Raw genomic sequence first — 24,034 nt, forward strand, 5'->3', positions numbered from 1 at the left:
TATATATATATATATATATATATATATATATATATATATATATATATATAAAAATCAAGCTGGTTGAAAACGCAGTGTGGATGCGCCACGTGTCCTATATAGCCTTAATGACAAGCATTAATTACAGCTAATCATTCAATATGAGCATAATAAATGCTATATAAATCTCAGCAAAATATTAATTATAGTTTAATAAATTTATTATAAAATTACATAAAAAAATTACGGTAATTTGACTCTAAATTTAGTAAAAAATTATTTTTGATAAAAATTCTAAAATGTAAATAATTACGTTCATTGCGAAAAATGCTTTTAATTGAGTATAATTTTGATTATATTTATTGAAATATTTTGATATTTTACATTTACGTAAAAATTGTTTTGAGAAAGTTATAAAACTTAGACCATTAAATCCGGTAAGAAAAATATATTTGGGAGAGTCATTGTATTTATTAAAAATAGAACTTCAAGAAAACTACTAAGAGACAAGTTTTTATAGTGTGACAATGAAAAAAATTATATTGCGAGAAATTGAATACATGTGAGATTTTGATAGGTTTAAATAGTGTGATAAGGGGTATGTATGTACACAGTAACACATTGATCGCGGGTATATTTAAATAATCAAAATAAAAGTAATGATTATTAAGTAATATAGTATTATAAACGCCATGAAAAAGTAGAAAATATGTTACATTTTTCTTTAACATCTTCAATTAAATATGTATGCGTCAACTCCGTCAAGTATAAAATATTGATTATGACTAACTAAATACTCCCTCCGTCTAGGTCAATTGTTGTTCTTTGATTTTGGCACAAAGACCAAGGAAAGAGGATAAGACCAATAACTAAATGACAAGTGGAACAAATTGAATGAGAATGATCAAATTACTCATCAAGTTCATTCTTAAAATAGAAAGGACAACAAATGACTGAGACACCCCAAAATGGAAAAGGACAACCAATGACCGGGATAGAGGGAGTATTACTTTTAGTTAAATATTTTATATGTTATCTTTTAAATACTTTGAAGTTAAACCTAAAAAGAAAATATTTGAGAAAGTTCAACCTCTTTTATTTACATGTAATTTATTAAACATCATTGTATAAAAATAATATAATTGATAGTTGTTTAAAAAACAAAAGGTGTAAATTTCTTATAGACGTGTTTGACACATAGCACTTGCAGCACACAATCAAAAGAATTGAATAAGTTGAGTTTGGACGTTATATGTTTGATACATAAATATCACACGTTATACATAAAAAAATATAAATTACATAAAATTATATTCACATAATTTTGAACAAATATTAACTGGTTCGGGACATAATGTATCGTTAAATAATATAATGTGGGAGCTCAATGTTCATCGTTGCGTTATTCAAGTTTAATTAGGTCCACTAATAAATGGCAATTTTTGTAAAATGAAAAAAATGGACAAGGACAATATGGTAATTTCACAACTAAAAAACTTACTGAAAATGAAAAGGGGGAAGAAAATCCACAAATACTATCTTACAACCAGTTGTATAGTAGCATTGTACAACCGCCTCAAAGTTGTTTAGCTCTCACACAATGTTGTTGCGCTATTTTACAAGTTATTGACCTATTTTACTAAGTTATTGAGCTTAATAATTATTCTGTTAAGTTCAATAATTTTGTACCATAACTCGATAATTTTGTTAATAGAACTCGACAACTTTATAATAAAGCTCAACTACATTAAATATGTTGTATATACAACCAGTTGTATTAACTGAAGAAAATTCGACTAGCTTCGAAAATGAAAGAGGGAAGAAATAAGCGACTAGGAGGGAGTATGATATTAGATAAGTAACAAATTTATTTATAAAACATTTATCATGAATAATTAATTATCACTTATTAGTTTTAATAATTAAAATTATATGTATTTTATTTTAAAAGATTGAAGTTAAACCTAAAAAAAAATTAAATTTGAGAAAAATTAATTTATTTTTATTTCTAAGTAAAAATATTAAAGATCATATATGAATTATATTATTTTTATTCAATTAAAATAATAAAATTTTAAAACAGGTCGCGCGAAGCGCGGGATACTACCTAGTATTATTGTATTATGGGGTTTTAAGAATTGTGTAATTATAGTACTCTTTTGTGTAACTGGTGCAATGCTTAAATAACGCCTCCTGGGATTGTTGTTTGAGTACTTAGGTGCCAGATTGCTTGGGCTACTGTTTTTTTTCTCCCCGCAGTCGTAGCTGGTAATGTCTTTTCTTGACTTTTTTTTGCATGCCAGTTCTCCGTCTAATCAATTATTCCAAATGAGGTGTTCATTTATCGGGGTCATCATCCAACCCTTGCACTTATTTCTCCTAGGTAGGTATCATCACATGTAACTTTTGATTTATCTTGCCGATTATTTACTGTCTTTGGTATTAACTGCTTTGTTATTTGGTTTTTAAAGGCTTTTTGAACTTAGCCTTTGAAAATGTGCGGGTGGGATGGTGATACTCGTGTTGGTTTTGTTGGAGTAGTGTCCTCCACAATGAGTGCGTTTACATATTAAATCTCGTAAAAGGAATATCGGGGATTTATTTTATTTATTTGTCAGCTGGTCATCGTTAATCGGTAATGATTGGCTGACTAGAGTTTGACATTACTATCGTGTGACGGCGGTGATCAGCTGATCCCTTTAGGTCACACCTATAGGATGACGCCCAAATAGAATAAATTAATTGTTTGTATGAGATACGAGATAATTAATTCCTTGTATTATTTGACTCTTAGTTAGTCACATAAATGTATTATTTGATGACGGGTTACGAACTCGGGACAAAGAGATTTATTATTTAATTATGAGATATTTAAATAATAAATGATTAGAATTTATTAATTAATTGTTAATTAATTAATTTTATACGATATGTGTATATGTTTTGAGGTAGAATCAATTAGCTATTAAATTTTACAAGAGGTTGTAAAATTAGCTAAATGGGTTAATATTGACACATTGTATGTTGATAAAATGGTCTTATGATTACTTAATGGTTAACTAGTTATTGGTAGTTAATTTATATTATTTAAGTGTTAAATAATTAAATTAATATTTAATTATGTAAGATAATTAAATATAAGACTTATAAGCATTTGTGGGGCAAATGTCGAAAACCGAACTGGACCAAATACAGTCCAATTGTTCCGGTTTTTTGAGGGCATACATGTGTCCATTTAAGTGGATTTTCCACTAAGATTTGTTCCCCATATTTTGCTATATATACCCTACTATTCACCTCATTTTGTGTAGTTGAAAAATTGAGAAAAAAATTGGTCCATCTTTAGCTTATAAAAACAGGTTGGCATTTCTTGTAAGGGACCAATTTCCTTTCTTATTTTTCCATCTTAAAACATCCAAAAACACATATTTTTATCAAATAATAATATTATCAAAGTAATAATATTATCTATTACATCAAATATACAAAAACAAGGTTACTACTACATTTACCTAGTTAGTATTTTTAGTAGTATTTTGGGTTAATCTTGGGTGCCACCTTAGGAGATTACCAACTTTGGTAATTAAGGTGTTGGAGGTTCATCCTTATTGCATTAGCACAAGAACAACATCAAGGAAGGAGTCCTTGAGTTGTGCCCATTTTGCCTTATAACATTGTAAGGAATTTTTGTCTTAAGATGGTTTTATACCATCTCTTTTATACATTCTTTTGCATGCATGTAGATTTAGACCACTTTAAATTAATTTGTAATTTTAATATCATAAGATGAGTATTAACATGGTCTAAATAACTAACAAGTGGTATCAGAGCATTGTTAAATACATGCATGTTGTCTTAAGACGGTTTTAGTAATTTATGAGATAAATTAATAAAATTGATATTATGTTACTAAAATTCGTTTTATCACATAATATAGTCTTGAATGTAAATAATCTGGTCTTAGGATGATATGGGACGAAAATTTGATTTTTGTTAACTTTTTCCATTTTTTATAACTTAAATTGGCATAAAATTGAGTAAAAATGCATTAAAATTAATTAAGAGTTAATTAAATTGGGTTGCATGTTAATTTTATGCATATTTATTTATAAATAACCACATGCATGTTCTATTTCTGAGATAAGTAGATACTTTAGGTTAATGTGATTAATTTAGGTAGTTTATTGATTTTTATTTGATAAAAATGGGTAAATAATGGTTATTTTGTAAATAAATATTGACTTAACTTTAGGGCTCGAAATTTCTGAATTTTTAGCTCCTGGAAATTGTTCCAAAATGTACAAAATTTTATTTTAAGTCATTTCAATTTTTATGGTTTGATTTAGAATTAAATCGTAAAAATTATCGCTTTACCGATTAAATTGTAAAATCTTTTGAAATAAATTTTAAAAACAAAAATTTTCACTTGCATGGCATTTTTGGTGTAAGACCAGAATGTTCATGGCTTTAAAAATTTTTTTTCCATAAATTTTTATATTAAATGGAATTTTTGTATGATAATTGTGAATTATTACATCATTTTTGTCACAATTGTGTTTTATTCCCATATAAACTCAAGATAATTGTTGAGAATAATTATTTTAATATTAGACCAGATTAGTATGATGAGTAAGTCTTAAAATTGTTTTAAGAATTGATTATGAATTTTTATTGGTAAAAATTCCGTCAAGGCAAGCTCAAATGATCGTTGTTGGTAAGTTAAACGATTTGGCATGTCATTTTCCATAATGCATTTTATTATTCATTTAGATGAATGGTTTTTAGAATTATAATTATGTAATTTTTTCCTAATATGGCCATAGGTAGAAGTTGGTATTTCCCGAAATGTAAGGGAATATCGACTTGTTTTGTAATTAATTGCGATTTCGCATCGCCTAATTTGTAATTAATTAATAGTTTATTTTAATTTTATTACAAATTGTATAATAGGGTATTGTTATGTAATTTAATTATTAGTAATTAGATGAAGCTACTAAAGACGGAGTTTTCATGAAGACGGTGTTTTCGGAAAGGCGTTCCGAAATCCTAAAGAAGGAGGCCAATTTATGAAGACTCAAGGGACCAAGGAGTTGGTTTCCGAAGTGTAATAATTTTAGTTAATTAGATTAAGTAGGTGGCCATATTAGGACTTGCTTGTTTTAATTCTTTTATGCATTCATGCCAAATCGTCACTACATGTTTTATTTTTTTTTTGTTATCGATTTAATCGTCTAGCATTCACTAATTTTGTTCACTTAAAAGTGATAGACAATTAAATTGATAAGATCTCTCACATTTTGTTTAAAATTGAGATTAAGCCTTACCAAATAATAGCACCTATGAATCCCTTCTTCATTAGAGGTAGGTTCGGATCACCGAGGTACACTCTTTTTACGTTGGGTAAGTAGGGTAATAAAAGTTATTACGCGTGAAAATTGGTTGGACTCAACGGGATAAATATGGGTTGAATCGGTCCACCGTGCCCATATTTATTCTGGGGCTAAAAGATAGATTTTAAGAAAATCCGTCAACCAAGAGTTCTAGTAGTAGAATCAGTCAAAACGTTGACTCACCAAATTTATATAAATATGGGTTGAATCGGTCCACCGTGCCCGTGTTTATATAAAATTGGATCTTGGAATCATTTATATAATTCAGTGGGAGATCATTATATAAATGGGAACTTGTTAAATAGTTTCACAAGTTAAATATTTCTAGACGATAAATGTTAATCTTTCCTTTATTTCCTTTGTAGTAATCACGATGACTTCTACTAGTGAAACCGCCACCATAGCTAGAGATTCATGGCTACGTTCTTTTATGGACAAATATGTATTAAAAGCCGACGGTAGTAATTTTAAAGATTGGGAAGAACAACTTCGATTAGCTGCCGCAGGTGATGGCAAATTACGCTACCTTGTCGATCCCTCTCCCCCTTCGCCTAGTACTAGGGCCACTGCCGATGTAAGGGATGCTTTTTCAAATTATCAAAAGGAATCCGCTGCAATAAAAAATGTTTTGATTTTTTCAATGGATCCTGCTTTACAAAGGCAATGTGTCAAGTTTCGTGATGCACATGAAATATTCTCGAGGCTTTCCACTATGTTTTCTCAAGCCCCGAGAATAATTCAGTATGACACCGTTGTTCGTTTATTTGAGGCTAACCTCAAAGATGGTCAACCTGTAAGTTCACACGTACTTAAAATGATTGAGTACGTGGAAACTTTAGAGGGGTTGGGATGCAAGATCCCCGACGAACTTGTGGTGGACCGAGTGCTCCACTCTCTCTCGCACGTCAAGGGATTTACCCAATTTAGGGTAAATTACAATATAACAAACATGAGAAAGAGTTTACATGAGCTCCATTCTCTGCTTGTGCAAGCAGAGAAGGACATGGGATTGAGTGGGAGTACGAGGAAAGATGTGCTTGTGATTAACGTGAAGGGGAAGAAGCAGTTTAAGAGGAACGCAGGTAAGAAGCCCGTTCAGGTGGAGGGCAAAGGTAAAGCAATTGCGAATTGCTCTACTAAGCAAAAACCTATAAAGGGTAATCCTCTTAAAGATACTTGTAATTATTGTAATAACAAGGGACATTGGAGACGTAATTGTACAAAGTACCTGGATGACATAAAAGCTGGCATTGTGAAGCCGACATGTAATTTCTCAACTGAATCTTTTATGATAGACATAAATTATGCTTCAAATACAACCTGGGTATTAGATACTGGTTGTGGTTCTCACTTGTGTAATCATTTGCAGGGCCTAAAAAGCATAAGAAAGCTAAACAAGGGTGATGTCGATCTCCGAATGGGAAACAGGTCTAAAGTAGTTATCGTCTCTGTAGGAACTTATGTACTTAGTTTAGCTTCGGGGTTGGAGTTACATCTTAATAATTGTTATTTTGTACCAACGCTATCTAGAAATATAATATCCGTATCTGTGTTAGACACATAAGGGTTTTCCTTTGTAATTAAAGACAAGTGTTGTACTTTTTCCCTTAATGGGATTGTATATAGTCAAGCTATTTCAATCAATGGTATTTATATTCTAGATATTTGCAACGATGTTTATCATTTAGATAATAAAAGACTCAAAACAGGTGATCCTGATCTATCTTATTTATGGCATTGTCGATTAGGACACATCAACGAGAAACGCATTAAAAGACTAGTGTCGACTGGTGTAATTAAACCTTTTGATTTCGAATCATTTGGTACATGCGAATCTTGTCTTCTTGGCAAGATGACTCGTTCACCTTTTCTAGGAAAAGGATCTCGAGCTAGTGAGTTATTGGGTTTAATACATACCGATGTTTGTGGCCCAATGACAGTCACTGCTAGAGGTAATTATGACTATTTCATTACTTTTACCGATGACATGAGTAGATATGGGTATATCTACTTAATGAGGTATAAAAGTGAAGTTTTTGATAAGTTCAAAGAGTTTCAGAATGAAGTAGAAAACCAATTAAATAAGAAGATTAAAGCATTACGATCAGATCATGGTGGGAATATTTAAGCAATGACTTTAAAGATCACCTTATAAACTGTGGTATTGTATCTCAGTTAACTCCTCCTGGCACACCACAATTAAATGGTGTGGCTGAAAGGAGGAATCGAACTTTACTAGATATGGTTCGATCGATGATGAGTCAAACAGAGTTACCTAAGTCATTCTGGGGTTTTGCCATTTTATCTGCTGTACAATCACTTAATAAAAGTCCCACTAAAGCAACTGACAAAACTCCATATGAGATATGGAAAGGGAAACTCCCGAATCTGCGATACATAAAAGTATGGGGTTGTGATGCTTATGTCAAGAGAAAGTCTGACGATAAGCTTGCACCTCGTTCTGAAAAGTGTATTTTTGTAGGCTACCCTAAGGAAACTTGTGGATATTACTTCTACAATAGTAACGAGAACAAAGTGTTTGTGGCTCGTGAAGCTGTCTTTCTAGAAAAAGAGTTTATTTCTAGAAGACAGTGGGAGAAAATTTGAACTTGATGAAGTTCAAGAGCCACAAACGATGTGACACTGCAGGAAGATGTTCCTTCTACGTCGAATCGCTTATTGTTCCTTCTGAACCTAGGAGGTCAGAAAGGGTTAGTCGCCAGCCTGATAGATACCTTGGTATTATCGAGGAAGATGGTGACTATGAGGTTTTACTTTTAGAAAGTGATGAACCTAAGACCTATAAAGCAGCTATTATGAGTTCTGACTCTAAGCTATGGCTCGAGGCCATGCAATCCGAAATGGATTCCATGTACGATAATCAGGTATGGGACCTGGTTGACTTACCTAAAGATGTTCGACCTCTTCAGTGTAAGTGGATATTCAAGATTAAAATCGGCATGGATGGACATAAAGATGTCTACAAAGCTAGATTGGTTGCAAAAGGTTTCACTCAGGTTCATGGTTTACACTATGATGAAACTTTTGCACCAGTTGCTATGCTTAGATCTGTTCGGATAATGTTAGCGATTGTTGCATTTCATAATTATGAGATATGGCAAATGGATGTCAAAACCGCTTTCTGAACGGGTTTTACGGAAGAGGAAGTGTTCATGACACAACCTGAGGGTTTTGTGGATCCTAAAAATCCTAACAAAATATGCAAACTTAAGAGATCCATTTATGGTCTTAAGCAAGCGTCAAGGAGTTGGAATCATCGTTTTGATCATGTTATTAAACCGAATGGTTTTTCTCGAAGTGTTGAGGAACCATGTTTATACATGAAGTTTAGTGGGAGTAAAGTTGTTTTCTTACTTCTTTATGTGGACGACATATTACTCATTGGGAATGATGTTGATATGCTTGCTTCTATTAAGAAGTGGTTGGGAAATCACTTTCAAATGAAAGATTTGGGAGAAGCTCGGCGCATCTTGGGTATCTGGATCTATAGGGATAGATCCAAAAGGATATTAGCATTGAGTCAAGAAGCCTATATCGATAAGATTCTTGACCGATTCAATAGGAAAAACTCCAAGAGAGGTTTTCTACCTATGGGCGATGGGATCACTTTGAGTAAGTCACGGTGTCCTCTCGAGCCTAAGGATATTGAACGCATGAAATCGATTCCCTATGCTTCCGCTGTTGGATCGATCATGTATGCTATGATGTGTTCTCGTCCCGATGTCTCGTATGCTTTGAGTATGACGAGTCGTTTTGAAAACTCCGGTGAGAGTCACTGGATAGCCGTCAAGAATATTCTAAAGTACTTGAGAAGGACTAAAGATTCATTCTTAGTGTTTGGAGGAGAATCTGAATTACGTATAAGAGGTTATACGGATGCCGGTTTCCAAACCGATAGGGATGATTTGAAATCCCAGTGGTTTTGTCTTTTTGTTGAATGGAGGGGCGGTTCATTGGAGAAGTTTCAAAGAGTCCGTGGATCACGATTCTACAACGGAAGCCGAGTACATTGCGCCTCTCCGAAGGCTGCAAAGGAAGTCCGTTTGGATTGCAATTTTTAGAGAGACCGAAAGTAGTTCCGACCGCCGAGGATCCTATCACTTTGTATTGTGATAACAGTGGGGCTATTTTTCAAGCAAAAGAGCCCAAGTCTAGTAACAAGTCTAGGCATGTACTTAGGAAATTTCATGTAATTAGAGATTTAATCGAAAGGAAAGAAATTACAGTTTGTAAGGTTGGGACAACTGACAACATCGCCGATCCTTTAACCAAACCATTGTCTCAAGCTAAACATGATAGTCATGTAGTTTCGATGGGGTTGAGACGAATGCCGAAACTGTTGTAAATTATATGATATGTAATAATCAAAATATTGTATTTATTATTTCATATATGATAAGTTGCATTTATCGTTATATTCAGATTTATGTCCAATTTATATACTTTGTTTTCTCCAAATAGGTTGTAAAGACAATGTCGAACCCTATTAAGTGAACTGGATTAACATTGTATTTTGTCCCTAGTTACTTAATGAGGTGACGTCTCGGAGTGACTAGATTGTAAGGCGATAGATGACAGGTTCGACTGTCATATGGTCATAGTGATGACTGGTCGATTACATAGGCATATTGTGAGACAATTTGTCGGACAGTGACCGTTTATAGAGTCCTTTTGTTGCTAGGTCGTGGCGAGGACTTCTATTTATTCCTTCGAGTCAATTCTTTAGACTGGTGACTATTTGTCTGAGTTGGTACGGTTTTCCGGTGGCTTTGGTCTTTGTTCTAGGTCGCACCGTAAAAGGAGGCCGATGAGCATTTACTGGGTCATTGTGATCTGTATCGAACGAAGAAAATAGGTCAACAGGATTGTCCTTTTAACTCATATTTTATCTCAAGGCCACTCGAGGAGAGATGACTGTGAATGCGTGGCTACGCTCGGATGCGATCTATAGTAGATTATCCGGTCGATACGTCATTCTCCGATCGAGGAAACCACTTTATGATATGATCACGTGCAAGAACGGCCTGAAAGACATCTTGCATTGAGTGGGAGATATTATTGGACAAGAGAATTGGTAACGCACACTTGTGTCAGACAAGTGGGAGAATGTTGGAGTAGTGTCCTCCACAATGAGTGCGTTTACATATTAAATCTCGTAAAAGGAATATCGGGGATTTATTTTATTTATTTGTCAGCTGGTCATCGTTAATCGGTAATGATTGGCTGACTAGAGTTTGACATTACTGTCGTGTGACGGCGGTGATCAGCTGATCCCTTTAGGTCACACCTATAGGATGACGCCCAAATAGAATAAATTAATTGTTTGTATGAGATACGAGATAATTAATTCCTTGTATTATTTGACTCTTAGTTAGTCACATAAATGTATTATTTGATGACGGGTTACGAACTCGGGACAAAGAGATTTATTATTTAATTATGAGATATTTAAATAATAAATGATTAGAATTTATTAATTAATTGTTAATTAATTAATTTTATACGATATGTGTATATGTTTTGAGGTAGAATCAATTAGCTATTAAATTTTACAAGAGGTTGTAAAATTAGCTAAATGGGTTAATATTGACACATTGTATGTTGATAAAATGGTCTTATGATTACTTAATTGTTAACTAGTTATTGGTAGTTAATTTATATTATTTAAGTGTTAAATAATTAAATTAATATTTAATTATGTAAGATAATTAAATATAAGACTTATAAGCATTTGTGGGGCAAATATCGAAAACCGAACTGGACCAAATACAGTCCAATTGTTCCGGTTTTTTGAGGGCATACATGTGTCCATTTAAGTGGATTTTCCACTAAGATTTGTTCCCCATATTTTGCTATATATACCCTACTATTCACCTCATTTTGTGTAGTTGAAAAATTGAGAAAAAAATTGGTCTATCTTTAGCTTATAAAAACAGGTTGGCATTTCTTGTAAGGGACCAATTTTCTTTCTTATTTTTCCATCTTAAAACATCCAAAAACACATATTTTTATCAAATAATAATATTATCAAAGTAATAATATTATCTATTACATCAAATATACAAAAACAAGGTTACTACTACATTTACCTAGTTAGTATTTTTAGTAGTATTTTGGGTTAATCTTGGGTGCCACCTTAGGAGATTACCAACTTTGGTAATTAAGGTGTTGGACGTTCATCCTTATTGCATTAGCACAAGAACAACATCAAGGAAGGAGTCCTTGAGTTGTGCCCATTTTGCCTTATAACATTGTAAGGAATTTTTGTCTTAAGATGGTTTTATACCATCTCTTTTATACATTCTTTTGCATGCATGTAGATTTAGACCACTTTAAATTAATTTGTAATTTTAATATCATAAGATGAGTATTAACATGGTTTAAATAACTAACAGGTTTTACTATGTAAATTTTGCCATTCCCTGGCGCTTAGTGTCATGAGTTAGTAAATCAGGTGTGAATCCGCTAAGTCGGATTTTTTCCTTTTACACTTGTTCATTAATTACATTCTCTTTATCAAGCTAAACTCAAAACCAAATTTTTTATTTCTGAAGAATTTCTGTGATCAAAGCCCAGTTAACAAGTAATATGTCATGGTACATTTAAGGTTTGATCATGTGCCTTTGATGCCTCAACAATGGATGCTTAGACCCCGCTCCGGCGCTCCCTGAGCAGCCCACTCCCTGAACATATAACCCGCATCCTGAACAAATAATCCGACAGTTTTGATGTAGTGGTGTAGTTATTTGTCATTCTAACCCCGACTGTTATAGTCCAGGTTTATACTATTTGACCTTTTAGATTAGTGAAGATTTGGAGGCTGAATATTTTCATAATGTTAAATTGTCGCCTCACAGATTCTGTCGAATCAGTTTGTTGAATTCTGAAGGGACTTAGGACATGGTGTTTACTATGCTTGTCATGAGTTTTTTATTTTTTCAATGCAATCATTGTTGTTCTCTCAAGGCTTCTTAACAGACTGTCAAACATAATCTCAGGCTGCAGTCGTCTAGGAACCCAAAGACAACTGGATGTTTGAAGGTATTTCTGGCTTTTTGATCAATTTTGAGTTTTCTATGGCATTAATTATAATTGGTCTGTACGATTTTCTCCGAATTTCCGCATACTAAGTATTGACTGGCATACTATTGTTCAGTTTTGTTATTTTTTTTCTCCGAAGGTGTGTACCAACAAGAATTCAAAAACTAAATGTTAATTTGGAGCGATTGGGCCTTTGTATTGTGATTAAAATTTTTCCTATGGGTCCGTATAAATAATGCTTTATTTGGATAGGATTGTTTTATGGTTCTTTGATTGAATTATATCAGGTAGGCTTAGTTGTCTTTCTGTTTGATTAATTCTTTGTTATGTAAGCAGTTTAAAGAGTTTCTCCGCTATATTTTGATGACAATGATTTTAATATAGCTTATTTTTTTTATGCAGGGGGTATGAGCAGATCACAACTCAATGCAATATAGCATGTCACAGTAAAATCCAAGCTATGTGGGGACTTTGTTAATGCTAATTAACCATGCTATGTGTAATTGGGGTACGTCTAAACTCCATGATTTCTCTGTCTTTACGATTAGGACTTTGGAGTATAAGGGTACAACATAGAAGAAATTGCTATATTTTTCATGTAAGTTTCAAATACAATCGCAAAAATATAAATTTTGTTTCAACTTTCTTAAACTTATTCTGTTTTACTTTTTCAAGGGATTTAAGTCATAGTCTAAGGACTAAGACAGATGATATGTGTGCAATTATTTTTCAATGTTTGAGTTAAGCTCAGCTTGATTACATAGATGTATATACTACATCTTAACTACAGGTATTGTGCCGTATATTATTTAGGTCACTGTAGAAGTATTTGTGGCTGAAGGGACCGCGGCACATTACATGTAGCAGCGGAAGACAGAAACGCGGTCCTCCTGAGACCTATGGCATTTAAAAACTTGTAAAACTGAGTAAAGGGACACATTCTTTATGTGTAGACAATAAATTGGTCTAACCCCGAAAATACGGAGTCTCTAGTGTATCCACACCGGTAGATAAACTAACGTTCTCAACCCTTGAGACGACCTCGGAATATAGAGAAATACTTTCTCACTTTTATTGTAAGTATGAGAGTAGACGATATCCGAACTTGTTACTGTTGTACGTATATATAGCAAGAAATGCATGGCCGGCTATTTATAGGCAAAAATAACTTGGCCATTAAGTTTCTTCACATGTAGCAATCCTTAGGGAAAAAGCCACGTACCAATTGCAAAAAAAGGATAAACATGATTGATTAAGTGAGTCATTGGATGACTATCCATATGGCACGTACAAAAGCATGTCATGCTAACAATTCCAATTTGCCAAGTGACATGCGCGTACGTGGCCCTCATAGCCAATCACGTCTCGGTCTCTCATACATACATTTATCCGATATTAACTATATTTCCGTGTTAGCGGACAATATAAAAATATGTCGTCGAGATTATTTAACTTTATTATCTCATAATAAATTAAATAACCGTAAACGTTAAATATCAACCGTAAGTGTGTGACCACATAGGTTCATCACTAAACCGGTAATAATTAATCTCATTAACTATTAATCGAGGTTGGCGTCTAACAACACTCCCCAACGGCCGGATAGCGTGAATACCAATATTCACCGTACTCGAACCTGTAAAGGATCTGTATTTATTTCCCTCCGTCGTTCCAACTCCGGATCGTCCTAGGGTATGGTTTGACTGTCAAACCCCACTAGACGACCTCTATGTTACATGTCGATCACTATTGGTCGGGAATGACTTTAAGAAACTCCTTTCTTAAATCATTCGTCTACCCTGGCCAAGGTTTTTATATGACCAATAAGATTAATGACAACATAGAGTTCAAACTCATTACCTTGAGCTGACGGATTCCATCTTGACTCACCACTAATTACATAGGTACTTAATTATACCCAATGACCATTCAACTAGCATTTTTACACACTAGGTGTCCGGTATCTAAGTACAATAAGCAGTCTATTAATTACAATGATGATCTCAGGTCAAAGGATAAAATATACAATTACTCCTTAAGAGAATTTCCACATTGACAGTGCATAGGTAATAATAACCATTTGGGAAATCTCACTGTTGATCACGTTCAATAATCATATCTCCATATGCATTATTTATATTATAACTTAATGAATGAGATCCATTAATACTCATCCTATGAGTAACGTTATCAATATATTGGTCTATCCGGATTATCATAGTCCCGTTCTGAAGATCCAACGACCAAGAACACTTTTAGACTAAACTTTATAATACTCGACTCTCATTATCATAATCTCCATTATGATGTCAAATATACCAGTTTAATCAAGGACTTATCATCGTATTAATACCTTAATAAGATAATAAGAAAAAGCCATCTAATTATTAATCTCCATTAATAATTACACTGTATGAAATTTGTTCAAAAAAACGTTTCATTAACGATTGCTCTGGGGCATAGTTCCAACAATCTCCCACTTGACCTAGAGGCAATCGGTCATGAACCTTGATCCTTGATCCCACTTGCGCTTGTCAAACTCCTTTGATAAAAGCGCCTTAGTGAAAGGATCTGCATCATTTCTTTCCCTTACACCTGAGAAATTTGAACATCTCCATGTTCGAACATTTCTCTCATCAGGTGAAATTTCCGAAGAGCATGTTTAGATCGTGGGTGGTCCCCTTAGCTTTTTAGCTTGTACAATAACTCCTTATTGACACACAATAGAGGAACACCTTCCTCCACTGAAGGAACAACACCAAGTTCAATTAAGAACTTTCTTATCCAAACGGCTTCCTTAACAGCATCACATACGGCTAAGTACTCTCTGTCGGTTACTGAGTCAGCTACTTTAGCTTTTATGGAATTCTTCCAACTCACTGCTCACCATTTAAGGTGAAAGCATAACCAGAGATAGACTTGCTATCATCTTTATCCAATGCAAAACTTGCATCAGTACCGCTAAACACTTTTAGCTTACAATCTCCAAAAATGAGGTATTGGTCCTTAGTCCTTCTCAAGGATGGTTTTCACCACTTTCCAATGTTCCTCACCCGGACTGTCTAATGCCTACTTGCTACTCCTAGCAGGTAAGCCCCATCAGACCTTGTACAACATGACAGTGTACAAAGATTGGGAGAGCCATAGCAGCTTCCTGAATCTATCTCCATAGATTCTCATTCCAAGAATATAAGCCGCTTCTCCCATATCCTTTATGGAGAACTGTTCAGATAGCCAAATCTTTGTCTCTTGCATGGTTAGCACATCATTTCCTATTAGCAATATGTAAGCCACATATAGCACTAGGAAAAAGACTGTACTCCCACTAGCCTTTTTTTTGAGAAATATAAATCGGAAAGAAAACAATCTAATAAGAACATAATCATACATCATCATGATATGGACTTCCTCATAATGACATATAAGAATTTTAAAACATGCATGAGCCCCCTGGTTGTCAGGTCGTTTCCCATCATAATTAAAATTCATCTGATTTTATCTTATAAAATCATTTCAGGCTCTACACTACATAGTCCCCTGGTTGTCAGGTCGTTCCTATCAGTGTAGTTGAGTTTATCCACTCTAGTGACAGAAAATTAATAAATGTCATACCCTCTGGGTTGTCCAGACTAAAAGTACAAGATTAGTTAACTTTTCTCCACCCTCGTAGCATATACAATAGACAATATTATTATATCTCCGAACTACAAGCCCCCTGGTTGTCAGGTCGTATCTTGTAAACGAAAATAAAATAATTTTATTGTCTACCTGAGTGGCAACCTTTGACAAAATATCTCATATTTTATCAATTAAAAACTCAATAATCTTTAATTGGTCAAGTTTTAATGTCATTCAAATAATTTGAATAACAGAAGTGCTTATATCAAATATTAGCACTGACAATTATATCCAATATAATTGTCGTACACAGTTATCGCATAACCGTAGTACTCAAACTTTGTTAATATTGCACCACAAAGAGAACCCTTCTCTTATATGTAGCCAAAAATAACATAAGACATGAAGTATACTCAATTGGTATCAGAGCCAATTTTGCATTTATATTTTGTAAATATGGGTCATATTTTGGCTTACGAAAGCGAGAAAAGATCTCGTTGTATGTTGGAATGCAGTTTGGCTATACTTGTTTTACGTATGAGCAAACTAGCTAGTCTTTTACTGACATGATGGCATATCAATTTGTTTTTCTTTGTTCAATTATTAGTGTAATGATTGCTCTAATTAACATATTGAGTATACTTCATGTCTTATGTTATTTTTGGCTACATATAAGAGAAGGGTTCTCTTTGTGGTGCAATATTAACAAAGTTTGAGTACTACGGTTATGCGATAACTGTGTACGACAATTATATTGGATATAATTGTCAGTGCTAATATTTGATATAAGCACTTCTGTTATTCAAATTATTTGAATGACATTAAAACTTGACCAATTAAAGATTATTGAGTTTTTAATTGATAAAATATGAGATATTTTGTCAAAGGTTGCCACTCTGAGTTTATCCACTCTAGTGACAGAAAATTAATAAATGTCATACCCTCTGGGTTGTCCAGACTAAAAGTACAAGATTAGTTAACTTTTCTCCACCCTCGTAGCATATACAATAGACAATATTATTATATCTCCGAACTACAAGCCCCCTGGTTGTCAGGTCGTATCTTGTAAACGAAAATAAAATAATTTTATTGTCTACCTGAGTGGCAACCTTTGACAAAATATCTTATCTCATATTTTATCAATTAAAAACTCAATAATCTTTAATTGGTCAAGTTTTAATGTCATTCAAATAATTTGAATAACAGAAGTGCTTATATCAAATATTAGCACTGACAATTATATCCAATATAATTGTCGTACACAGTTATCGCATAACCGTAGTACTCAAACTTTGTTAATATTGCACCACAAAGAGAACCCTTCTCTTATATGTAGCCAAAAATAACATAAGACATGAAGTATACTCAATATGTTAATTAGAGCAATCATTACACTAATAATTGAACAAAGAAAAACAAATTGATATGCCATCATGTCAGTAAAAGACTAGCTAGTTTGCTCATACGTAAAACAAGTATAGCCAAACTGCATTCCAACATACAACGAGATCTTTTCTCGCTTTCGTAAGCCAAAATATGACCCATATTTACAAAATATAAATGCAAAATTGGCTCTGATACCAATTGAAGGGACCGCGGCACATTACATGTAGCAGCGGAAGACAGAAACGCGGTCCTCCTGAGACCTATTGCATTTAAAAACTTGTAAAACTGAGTAAAGGGACACATTCTTTATGTGTAGACAATAAATTGGTCTAACCCCGAAAATACGGAGTCTCTAGTGTATCCACACCGGTAGATAAACTAACGTTCTCAACCCTTGAGACGACCTCGGAATATAGAGAAATACTTTCTCACTTTTATTGTAAGTATGAGAGTAGACGATATCCGAACTTGTTACTGTTGTACGTATATATAGCAAGAAATGCATGGCCGGCTATTTATAGGCAAAAATAACTTGGCCATTAAGTTTCTTCACATGTAGCAATCCTTAGGGAAAAAGCCACGTACCAATTGCAAAAAAAGGATAAACATGATTGATTAAGTGAGTCATTGGATGACTATCCATATGGCACGTACAAAAGCATGTCATGCTAACAATTCCAATTTGCCAAGTGACATGCGCGTACGTGGCCCTCATAGCCAATCACGTCTCGGTCTCTCATACATACATTTATCCGATATTAACTATATTTCCGTGTTAGCGGACAATATAAAAATATGTCGTCGAGATTATTTAACTTTATTATCTCATAATAAATTAAATAACCGTAAACGTTAAATATCAACCGTAAGTGTGTGACCACATAGGTTCATCACTAAACCGGTAATAATTAATCTCATTAACTATTAATCGAGGTTGGCGTCTAACAACACTCCCCAACGGCCGGATAGCGTGAATACCAATATTCACTGTACTCGAACCTGGTAAAGGATACTGTATTTATTTCCCTCCGTCGTTCCAACTCCGGATCGTCCTAGGGTATGGTTTGACTGTCAAACCCCACTAGACGACCTCTATGTTACATGTCGATCACTATTGGTCGGGAATGACTTTAAGAAACTCCTTTCTTAAATCATTCGTCTACCCTGGCCAAGGTTTTTATATGACCAATAAGATTAATGACAACATAGAGTTCAAACTCATTACTTTGAGCTGACGGATTCCATCTTGACTCACCACTAATTACATAGGTACTTAATTATACCCAATGACCATTCAACTAGCATTTTTACACACTAGGTGTCCGGTATCTAAGTACAATAAGCAGTCTATTAATTACAATGATGATCTCAGGTCAAAGGATAAAATATACAATTACTCCTTAAGAGAATTTCCACATTGACAGTGCATAGGTAATAATAACCATTTGGGAAATCTCACTGTTGATCACGTTCAATAATCATATCTCCATATGCATTATTTATATTATAACTTAATGAATGAGATCCATTAATACTCATCCTATGAGTAACGTTATCAATATATTGGTCTATCCGGATTATCATAGTCCCGTTCTGAAGATCCAACGACCAAGAACACTTTTAGACTAAACTTTATAATACTCGACTCTCATTATCATAATCTCCATTATGATGTCAAATATACCAGTTTAATCAAGGACTTATCATCGTATTAATACCTTAATAAGATAATAAGAAAAAGCCATCTAATTATTAATCTCCATTAATAATTACACTGTATGAAATTTGTTAAAAAAAACGTTTCATTAACGATTGCTCTGGGGCATAGTTCCAACAGTGGCAACTTGGTAAGGTAGTTAACTGAGAGAGTGGCAATGTTGATCGATAACCGCTATATTTAATATGTAGACTTAATTTCATTTGAAGTAGTGTAACTAAATTAGTCTTGACGTTATTTTCCGGTTTTCCTGCAATTTGGCAAACACGGTTGAGTTTTTGGGTCATTCCATCGCGCTTTTTTGGTTCTCTGCTTTTTTTAAGGAATATGTCAAACAAGTTCCCTATGCCAAGCCGAAGAAATCGTTGTTGCAAACGCTATATGCACATACAAAATGTGCACCTTGCTCTATGCGCACTTTACTCATGAAGTATCCTAATCGCTTGTCATTAAAACCGGACCATCAAAATCAATACACAAATCATGTGCGTAATAAAATTTTGCATTAATAACTCGTCCTCTACTTACATTTGCACCATAATCGATGTTGTCCTATACGTTTTTTGTAGTACTGCAGCTTTTTTACTTAAACATGTCTCCTGTATGTAGTATAGTACATACTGTTTTATACTCGAGATCTAGGCGAGATGAACATCGCTATCCATTTTCGTTCCTATTCATTCTCATGAGATCACCTATACAATTAGCCAAATTGGGGCATCGCGCCCGGTAGGGCGCGGCGGAACGACTAGTTTCAGAAAAATAAGGACTCTTTCATAATTACTTCAACCATTGTATTTTGTATATGTTGGAATGTCTTACCTCTTGTTAACTATAAGAACTTATTAGAAATAAACACTACCTACAATAGTAACAACCAAAGCATAGAGATGAAATAAATTGTGTAGAATGACTATCAAAATAAATAAATCAAAAATGTTATAGGAGTACTAATATTGTATGAATTAATTAATTATGTACATAAAGTTTTACTGATATATTTTAGCACCTGAACCAGACTAATAATGGACTCCGTCATGTGAGAAAACATTATAAACCAAAAATAAAAGCAACAAAGAAAACACGAATTATTACATCTTATCTTATTGTACGTAAAGCACTAATCATCTTTATTATATTAAAACTTGCTAAGAGTATTTTGGTCGGTGGTAAGGGATATCGAGTAACCTCAATGTGAGGTTATTTGATTTCTTGCTTAAAAATATAATGACGTAATAGTAATGGTTTCCTACTGCAAAATGGAAACCATAGTCATCAATTTAACCCAAACTCATCAAAGAAAATTCATTATTGTTTGACCGGTATGTCTCGTTGTTTAACACAAACAAAAATTCTGATAATAAATTCTTGTAATGCAAATACTTGATGAATGAATAAAGTAGGGCAGATAAATCATCAAAACCACATACTCTCTCAATCTGTTTTTTTTTTAATATATATGACTTTCCATACATTATTTATTTTATCTATAAGATAGAAAAACACAACTTTTCGGCATTCTTGTATTCAACTCTTTTCCTGATTAACCTAGCTATAAATGGATCTCTTACGCCCCTAATGATCCGCGACAAATTAAAGCTTCACAACTATGTAGTCTATCATTGAGTCGATCACCGTACGCTGCAACATTAAACACTGGCAAAGTTTCACGTAGTTGATCATATAGACTATCATGGTACACTGCAACCTTATTAATGTCAATGACCATTAGCAGCGTTGGCCCTGGGTTCGAGTCATATTTCTACTACGAATGTGCATTATCGCACGGGCATTGATGATGTCGGAACACAGGAAGAGTGCATGAACAAAAAAGTGTGAGATTGAAGGGTATAAATACTGTCAATCTTAAGTTAACGTCTTCGGCAAGGTCTCTAATATAAAAGATAGTTTTGCGTTTTATATAGACTCGGACTCCTCTTCTTTGTCGAAAAAGCAAATACAAATGTGTCCCATACAAATATAAATTCATCCTTAGTTTAAGACTTATTATTATATTAATATTCACAATTTCAGAAAAATTGGAGACCTGTAATCGCTTGAAAAAAACTCCCTTTAATAATATAGACTAGATTTAATGCCCGTGCGATGCACGAGCCTATCTCTAATATTCTTTCGTATATATTGCAAATGTAATTAAATGATAAGATGTCGCATGTGTAAGTTGGGGTTTTCACGGTGCTCAAGAGAACCCTTGACTCTATTTTTCTCTATTTATACATTACTTAAAGATGTTTGGAATCCCTTTGTCTCTAAAATATATTTCACTTTTCATTACTTGATCATTTCATAAATACCTTTCATTTTATTTTACCATCCCGGAGGGTTCAATTTAACTTTTTTCTGGATTGTATACACTCACTTAGCCACTATCGTGTTTATCTTTAATTATTTAATAAAAGTTGAACCTCTAAGGGACACTAAACAGTGTTGTGTTTTTAAATCAACTTGATTAAGAGGTAAATCCTTAATTCGATACTTAACTCTCAATACTTGCTTATATACACGTAAATATCATTATTTCGTGTAAAATATAGTAGGCTATTTAATATTCTAGCATAACTACTAATTATAATATATCTAGTTTGCTTCACGCTTTCACGTTTTGTATAGAAATTCAAATAGGTTATAGTCTTTTAGAATCCCCTATCTACTAAAAGAATAGGTGAATTTACAAATTTTCCCTCCAAAAGCCTCTTTTTAAATAAGGAAACTATAGATAATTTAATTGTATTCATTAAATAAGGAAATTAATAATTATAATGTATTTCATTATATAATTCTTTTCATTAAAAATTAATATTTTCATTAAATTTTATAATTTTCACTAAACACTATACAATAGTATTATAATTAAAACATAAATAATATAAAATATTAAACATTTAAATCTTTTTTATTACTTACATGACAAAAAAATTTTGGTATGTCTTTACTCATACTATATATAAAAAACTATAAATCGTTTTTACTTACATGACAAAAAAATTGAGAGAATTTATAAATTGGAATCATTAGCTTTGTAGTATAAAAAATACTTTTTAAAAAATACATTTCAGCATGTTACTCAATTCTCTTGAATTAATTTACAGTATTAATTTTTTTTTCCGAAACAAAATACAATAAAGAGAAAAATGAACAATTAATGAGATACCACTATTATTTTACAGTTCAATTTACTTAATTTTCTTGAATAATTTCAGTTCAATTTTTTTTCTCATATCAAAATATAATAACGTAAAATATTAAAAATTAATTAGATATTAATTTAGCATGATTAAGTAATATATAAATAAAAACTCTAGATATGTCGCATATTCATTGAGCGGAATCTAAATTAGTTCTTTAATATTCAAATAGGATATTGATTGATTGTGGTTTTGCATTCATTTATTATCCTACCCATGTCTTAGAAAAATACTCCGTATATGAATTTTTTTAGGGTGTTGATAAATCCGCGGGAGAAATCAACTAAAACACAGGTTGTTTTACCCTTTAGTCCTTTACTGCAACTCCGCAATTGTGAGCTACCATTCTGCCATGATGCCATCATTAGCACTACCTTTTTTACTCTTTTTCAGTATTTTTTTTATATTGATGTCTTATCATGGGACTTTTTCCACTTTTCCTACTTATTTTCTTCAATAAGTGGCTGAGCAAAAAATTCGATTATCCAAACTGATCTGATATTCGATCTAAATTTTTGGATATCCTATCCGAAAGTTAACTTTGGTTTGGATATCTGATCCGAAATCTTTGGTTTTGGTTTTGGTTTGGATATGGATATTAGAATTAAAACATTTGGATATCCGATCCGATCCGAACTATAGTTTTCTAGTATAATTTTTAGGAAATAAAATTTTATTTGATACAACAACTTAATTAATGTTTAAAATATTAGAGAAATATCTAAGTGGTACTTAAATTTTATGTCGAGAACATTGGAGTAAAAATACTAAAGAAAATCATCATGTAAGACTATGAATATAATCGTGTTTCAACTTAATTTTAAAGTAAAGTCAAAAGTATGGATATCCGATGGATATCCACATCCGATCCGATTATTTTAGATACCCGAACATTGGATATGCGAAACATTTGGTTTGGATATTGGATATCTAACTTCAGGATTTCTAATATGGATATCCGATCCAAACTAGCACTTTGGGTCGGATACCCGATCCGTACTCTGCCCTAAATAAGTCTTGTTTCAGACGGTTTGAAGTAAGACGGACTAAATGTCACCATTTCTTTAATATAATGTAATGTTAGATCGCACATGGGTCTGGGCCGCACCCGTCGAGGAGGAGAGAATGTCCACTTTATAAGTCCAATGAGGTTTCATCCCAAAACCAATTGGCAATGGGTGGAGTAGCCCTTTGGGTTATAAGTTGGATCACTCTTCTCTATTTTTCCGATGTGGGAGACCTACATGTGATTCTTTACATGTAATAATTTAATGACAAAATGTTATTATAACTAAAGTTGTCACTTTTCCCCCTGAAAATTATGTTAACATTTTATTAGAAAATAGTAATATTTTATCGTAAAATGGCTACATTTGGTCCGTCTTATTTCAGATGGAAAATAGCCCGTCTGAAATAAGAATTTGCATATTTTCTTATATATACGGAATATGTACATTGTACTATATAATCGATTCATCGAAATTTACAACTCACTTAATACACTGATTCGTAAATGTGACTCTATTGGCATAAATGGGGAGGTAAATGTACACCTGACAAAACTGACCCGGCCCGAATAAACCGACCCAAACCTGAGCTCAAGACCCGAGCTTGACTCGAAACCCCAATTGTCCCGGACCACTATAACCCGACGCAAATGTTTAATGTTGAAAACG

General features: G+C 33.2%; 1 long non-coding RNA gene across 2 annotated transcripts; it reads left to right on the top strand.

Annotated features, from left to right (window-relative positions):
* The first annotated feature begins 2,130 nt into the window (after positions 1-2,130).
* LOC141609139 (uncharacterized) lies at positions 2,131-15,446 on the top strand. Of its 2 annotated transcripts, none has more exons than XR_012527241.1 (3): positions 2,131-2,362; positions 12,389-12,431; positions 12,834-15,446. It is a non-coding gene; the product is annotated as an uncharacterized LOC141609139 (long non-coding RNA). The 2 variants fall into 2 exon arrangements; XR_012527242.1 differs by lacking the exon at positions 2,131-2,362 and adding an exon at positions 11,297-11,643.
* Positions 15,447-24,034: the final 8,588 nt, after the last annotated feature.

Source organism: Silene latifolia, chromosome 10, assembly GCF_048544455.1.
Source record: "Silene latifolia isolate original U9 population chromosome 10, ASM4854445v1, whole genome shotgun sequence".
Taxonomy (NCBI): Eukaryota; Viridiplantae; Streptophyta; class Magnoliopsida; order Caryophyllales; family Caryophyllaceae; genus Silene; species Silene latifolia.